Source organism: Marmota monax, unplaced genomic scaffold (genome assembly GCF_021218885.2).
Source record: "Marmota monax isolate L192 unplaced genomic scaffold, Marmota_monax_Labrador192_F-V1.1 WCK01_AAM20220418_F8-fsc01879, whole genome shotgun sequence".
Classification (NCBI taxonomy): Eukaryota; Metazoa; Chordata; class Mammalia; order Rodentia; family Sciuridae; genus Marmota; species Marmota monax.
The window spans coordinates 1-6,379 of record NW_026695082.1 but is presented as its reverse complement, the minus strand read 5'-3'; the positions used below and the strand labels follow the sequence as shown (position 1 = coordinate 6,379).

The 6,379-nt window shown below is 45.8% G+C and overlaps 1 pseudogene; it reads left to right on the top strand.

The window, feature by feature from the left end:
• The first annotated feature begins 4,884 nt into the window (after positions 1 to 4,884).
• On the top strand, positions 4,885 to 5,559 carry LOC124081792 (poly(rC)-binding protein 2-like; annotated as a pseudogene).
• The last annotated feature ends 820 nt before the right edge of the window (positions 5,560 to 6,379 follow it).

Below are 6,379 nucleotides of genomic sequence, written 5' to 3'. Positions count from 1 at the left end.
TGTCCATGAAGCCTGAATGCCATTCTAGAAATCCAGGTCCCTATGTATGTCTCTATAAAGACACATGTCCTGAAGGTCCTATCCTTGGGGGGCTTCCCTCCAATGGAGCCCCCTGCTGCAATTTCTTTCCCCATCCACCCTTCAGGCAGCAGGTCCCTCAGGGCTGACATAGAGAGGTGGTTCCCATGGAAGCTCAAAATCCTGAGCTGGGAGTAGCGGCTCAGGGCATGCAGGATGGCCTGGAGCTGGGAGTCAGTGATCCTGCAAGCTTCCAAGTCCAGGCTCTTCAGGGTGGCTGCAACATTGTGCAGCAGAATTTGAGGGGCTCTGGACTGAAATTGGTCAGTTTGATGCCCCTCAGTTCCAAGTGTCTGAGCTGTCTGGTGTTTGGACATTGGGAAAGATAATTCTGGTCAGAATCTGACAGTGGGCAGTTGGTTATTGAGAGAGTCTTCAGGGGGGTCTTCAGGTGCCTAAGGAGAAACCAGGCAGTTAGTACTGAGGCAATATCAAGGTGGGAGAAGACAAATTGGCCCAAACCCAAAGTCACCCTGGTGATCTGACAATGGTCCACACTTAGGATGCTGCCTTTTGCAGAATCTGGTCATTCACATCACCCCGTGACAGAGTGAGCCTTCCACCACCACTCCTGTGACCGGATGGGTCCACATCTCTACAGCTCCCCTCCTCACTGCCAAGCAGAAGGCCACAGCTCTGGCCACAGGAGGTCAGGGGGAGTCATGTACAACGGACAAACTCAGGCAAGATGAAGGAAACCCACCGGTGTTGTTCACCTGCGGGGCTCACACCCTGTACCTTCCATCCCTGCTCCTCACCCTCAACTCCAGAATCACCACCTGAGGCTCAGAGTAGCCTTCCCCAGGGGGGCATTGGAGCCAGCTCCTCTGCTCCCCGCTGGAGAGCACAGAGCTTCCCTGTTGCAAGGTGCAGGTGTGGGGGCTTCCCTCCTTCAGTGCCCTCTCCTCTACCCCATCTCCCACTGCCTTTGTTGGACAAGCCTTCCAGGGAAGAAACCTCACACCCACTCACTAGCTCCTGTACCCCGCAGCTGGCTTCCCAGCAGAGTTACGCTCCCCAGACCATGGACCCTGGTTTAGCCCTTTGCTCTAACACAGGTTAGGAGATGGAGCTTCAGGATACAATAGGAACAGATGATGGGTTATTTACCTTCCAGTGTCTTGTTCACCATGAGAGTGTCAGTGGCTGGCACATTGTAGGTGCCCTTTCTGACAGAGATGCCAAAGCAATTCTGTGGTCTTTCAATAAATGGTGCTGAAATAACAGATATCCATCTTGTGAGGGATGAACCTTAACCCTTATTTAAGTCAGCTCTAAAATGAACAGGAACCACACACCTAAACATACAACCTAACACTATCCATCCTTGAATTCAGGCTTATAAAGGGCAGCTGCCTATTTTTATAAATAAAGGATGTTTTAGGAACATAGCCATGTTAATGTGTTGTGTATAATTTCTTTTAAGGATTATTATTTATAATGGTAGTAGAGGTAAAAGACTGTTCAGTAGTTGATAATTTTTGGAACTGAGGTTGTATACACAGAGTTCAAATACTGTTTGGCCTACTTTCATGGCTGTTTGAAATTTCCTATAATAAAAACTTGTTTTTTTTTTTTAATTTTTTATTGTGGGTTGTTCAAAACATTACAAATTTCTTGACATATCATATTCCACACTTTGACTCAAGTGGGTTATGAACTCCCACCTTCACCCCATACACAGATTGCAGAATCACATCAGTTACACATGCATTGATTTACATATTGCCATACTAGTGTCTGTTGTGCTCCGCTGCCTTTCCCATCCTCCACCCTCCCCCCTCCCCACCTCTCCCCTCCCCTCCCCTCCTCTCTCTCTACCCCCTCCACTGTTTAACCCTGAGGGTCTCCTTCCATTACCATGCAAATTGTTTTTGTTTTTTTTAGTCTACCTTCGGATCTACTCTGGGCTATCTCAAGGTCATCCCAATAAGCTCCATAACTCTCCTTCCCATTTCTCTCCAGTAAAGTACATATGTGACTCAGGGCTCAACCAATCCTAGAGTCCCCTGAATGTTCTGTGGAAGCCAGCCATTCATTCTAACATGCTAAGCACAAATGTGACATCATGGTGGTACTCAATGAATATTAGAGAAATATATTATAAGTAAAATTATGGGAGGTTCTGTCTGCATACACCCTGAAGTTGAAACTGAACTTACCCCTCCCTAATACTTCTATAAACATGTTAATTAGCTCCTACCTCTTCCTTTCAAAGGAAGACTATGGGGCTAGACTGTAGTTCAGTGGTAGAGTGTTTGCCTAGCATGCCTGAAGCCCTGGTTCAATATGTAACACCACAAAAAAAATAAAATAAAATAAAAAGGAAGACTCTGAAATTTGAAACTTTCTCAGCAACACATCCTGAATCTTTCTTGAAGAAAAATAAAATTCTTATCAAGGGAGGCATTATTGCCGAATATCTGCTCTATTTCCTTATCATGTAATAATAAAGACAATTAATAAAACACATACCACTTTCCACAGAAAAGACCAGAATGTGCTCCCAACATTTATCAAACCCCTGGTTTCTTTACACACATGAATTGTCGTTATGTGTGTGGCTCATCACCATGATGGAATTGAATTGAAATTAAAAAGAAACAGCAAACTAAATAACTATCAAAGCTTCAAAGCAGAGCTGTTGTATGTGACTTGTTGTCTCAAATCAAGTGGTTCTGGCTTAAGTTGAGACACCTGCACATTCTGGCCACCTACACAGCTCTCGTTCAGATTCCTCAGTGGCTCTGAGCACATGGCTGCACTGTCAAAGCAGTGAGATCCTGGTTGACATTAAAGATAACCACCAATTCTGTGCAGGAACCCCCCCCCCACTTCTTTGCTTATTATAGTTAGTCTTTACTTTCAAACTCACACAAAAATATCACTTCTTGCAAAATGCCTTTTCATTCCCTTCATTAAAAATTGGTTATTGTATTCTGCCACTCATTAAATGGAAAGGTTCGACAGGGAGTCTGTCTAGCATAAAGTGAGACCCTGCTAAATTTTCAGAGTGAATGCTGAATAAATTATGATGGATAGGCATCAAAATCCTTCCAGAATCCCTTCTGGAAATCATCTTTGTTCAATGGTAGTACTAACCCCCTGAGACAAAGAGCAGTTGTAAACACCCACATTCCTAGGTCAAAGGCTTTTACAGGTGGGAAGTGAAGGGGATGATAATTGAGAGGTTGTTCTATTTTCAGGAGGTGGATGGGGCTGGTGTTACCCTACATTCACTGAATAGTGTTTCTTCAACTCAGCCCAAGTTCTATATCCTGCCAACTTGAGGGCAGAAACTTTTCTACCTGGGCCCATCTGGGGCTTTCTTCAAATTCAGTCTGAAAGGTTTTATCAAAATCATGAGACCAGAGCTATAGGTATTGTCAACCTAATGAGGCTTAAGTGTCACTGTTCCTCACTTGCACAGTTCTTACAATAAGGAAGCATTTCTAAGTAGGTATTTCTGGCAAACTGCTTAAAGAACACACTGGGGGGATCTAAATCTTGAAGACACACATGTATAATGTGCTGTGATTTATTTACTCATCCTAAATACTCACTTTCACATCTAATTTTGAATTCTTTTTCATGAAGAGGGAGACCCCTACACCCAAACTCAATAAGGAGGTGAAGTGAACCCAAAGAGGAAAAGAACAAAACTGATATAGAACAGAAAGCTGCCTGCTGTTTATAAATGAACTTGGAATGTTCACAAAACACCTAACACTTGTCCTTTCCCCCAAAACATCCGAAGAACTCAGTGGATGTCAAAGATCCAAAAGACTCAGTGTGGAACCCTCTCCTTGGTCTCTAAGAGAGGGACAAAAGTGAAAAAGTGAGATAAACCAGCACCTGTCCGACTCAAAGAAAAGGACTTTTCTGGTCAACTGGGTTTCCACAGAAGCCGGGCCGCCTCTGGAACACCAAATTTTGATCACAACAGGGTCTTGGGGCATCCTGGCAACATACTCACAGGGACATACTCTCTTTGTAGCAGTTGGGATCTCCCAGCTTGTCAATTCCAATTTAGACCCTAACTTGCCATCCTAAGGCCATGGTTGAGAAAAGGTGAATGGAAACAGAAGGGACAGTAACAAAGGAAGGACAGAGAAGAGGTAGGATAGAGATGCAACAGAGGGGGCACTCAGAAAGAAAGGCAAGGAGGGTGTCCCTGCGTCTTTAGGCCCCCCTCCACACCCAAAGTAGTCATCAACCAAGGCCTAGATGAGGTGTAATGTGTAAAGAAAAAGTAAAAATGGAACAGCACTTGTTAGTTTCTTTACCTAAGTACTCATCAGAATGAGATTTCAGGAAATGTTACCACACTTACAAAAAGATCTCAGTGGGAAAGACGAACATGAAGACCAGAAAACCAAAAAGGAAAAGTCAAGTTAACCTGTGAGTATCCTGAGTATCGCTCTAGTCCACAGCTGCTGCAGTGTTGTCGTCCTGCTCCAACTGCTTATTGATCACCAAGGACCACAGCGTTCTCATAGTGCCTGATCGTGACGTCCACCGCTCGTGGGCGCCCATCCCAAGGTTCATCATCCTGGAGGACTCCGCCCCGCCAGCAGCTGCCTCCCCTCCAGGATCACCGCTGACCCCGTGACCATCCTGACCCTGGACAGCAATTGGCCAGCAGCCATCTCTGCAGTCCTGAACCCAGTTCAGCGCCAGAGTGATTACCGCCATCCCACACTCATCCAAGCGCTCCCTCCAGCATGCAGGACAAAACCCCCAGCCCAATGCGCAGCCAGAGAGGGCCAGAGCTTGCTGCCTCCATCCCCTACGAATGGCCATTAGATGCCCTGTCAAGCCACCTGCAAGAACACCCTGGCCACAGTTGCCCCATCCCCACCGTGCACCACCAAGGCCCCCAGAGAGGAGCCATTGGCCAGCACTATTACTGGCATTGTGCAATCCATCATCTGCGTGGTCATGTTGAACTTGCCTGCCCCCCTCCAAGGGCGTGACCAATCCGTACTGGCCCAAGCAGTCAAGTTCTCCATTCATCTTTGCAGGTGGTCAGGGCAGGTACAGCACAGGCAGCAACAGTGTGAGCTTTACCCACACTATCCCATCCATGTGCCTCAACCTTGACCTGGAGGGACCACGTCCAGAGGCCTATACCATTCAAGGACAGTATGCCATTCCACAGCCAGATTTGACCAAGCTGCACCAGGCAATGCAACAGTCTCATTTTCCTATGACGCATGGCAACACTGGTTTCAGTGCAGGTTTGGATGCATCTTCTCAGACTACTTCTCATGAACTCACCATTCCAAAGGATTTGATTGGCTGCTCGTCAAGGCGCCAAAATCAATGAGATCCTTCATTTGTTGGGGCGCAGATCAAAATTGCGAACCCAGTGGAAGGATCTACTGATCCTTTCCTGGATCTGCTGCCAGCATTAGTCTGGCTCAGTATCTAATCAAAGTCAGGATTTCCTCAGGGACTGGTGGCATGGGGAGCAGCTAGAGCAATGCAGATTCATCCATAATCCCTTTCTGCTGTTCACCACCACCCATGATCCATCTGTGTAGTTTCTGAAAAGTCAGCGATTCCAGGTTTTAAATAGTTTGTAAATTTTCAGTTTCTACACACTATCGTCCACTCGTGATTTTTTAATTAAAGCGAATTAATTCCTTTCTCTGTTCAGCTTTTAATGCTGAGATCCATATTTAGTTTTATAAGCTTCTTTTTTTTTGGTCATGAATTTTTCTGTTTATCACGGAAATGTAAGAGTGGACTATTAATACATTTAAGTTTAGTTCTGTAATGTCAGGAATTTTTCAAAAAAAATAAAAACTGGACCTGAGCTTTTTCTTTGTGGCTAGAAACTGGATGCCACAGTGATTCATGTGGGTTTTGTTCCTGTTGACTTTCTGTTATTTTTGTACCTTTTGTCCTTTACAGGACCCTGATTGGGTTTTGAATAGAAGCCTTTATTGAAATTAAGATATTTTCTCCTGTTCTCCACTCCCATGTATTTTATTCACCCTCCTTCCTTTCTTCCTACAACCCTGTATTTGTTGCCCCTTGTGAAACCTTATGCTCAGATTGAGGATTAGAATTTGCTAGGACTTAACTGTAGAACAGGTGTGCAGGTCCATGGTTGGAGACAGCGACCTTACTCCAAGCTTCGCCTCTAACCTCTAGCAGCTCTCTGAAGGGTGGCCACAGCAATGAGGTGCGCACCTAAAGGGCACCCTTTCCCCAGGCGAGCTGCAGCACAACCGCTTGCCAAAGGCGGCTGGGGTCCAGGCCGCAGCCACCATCGCGCTCCGGCCCGGGCTGC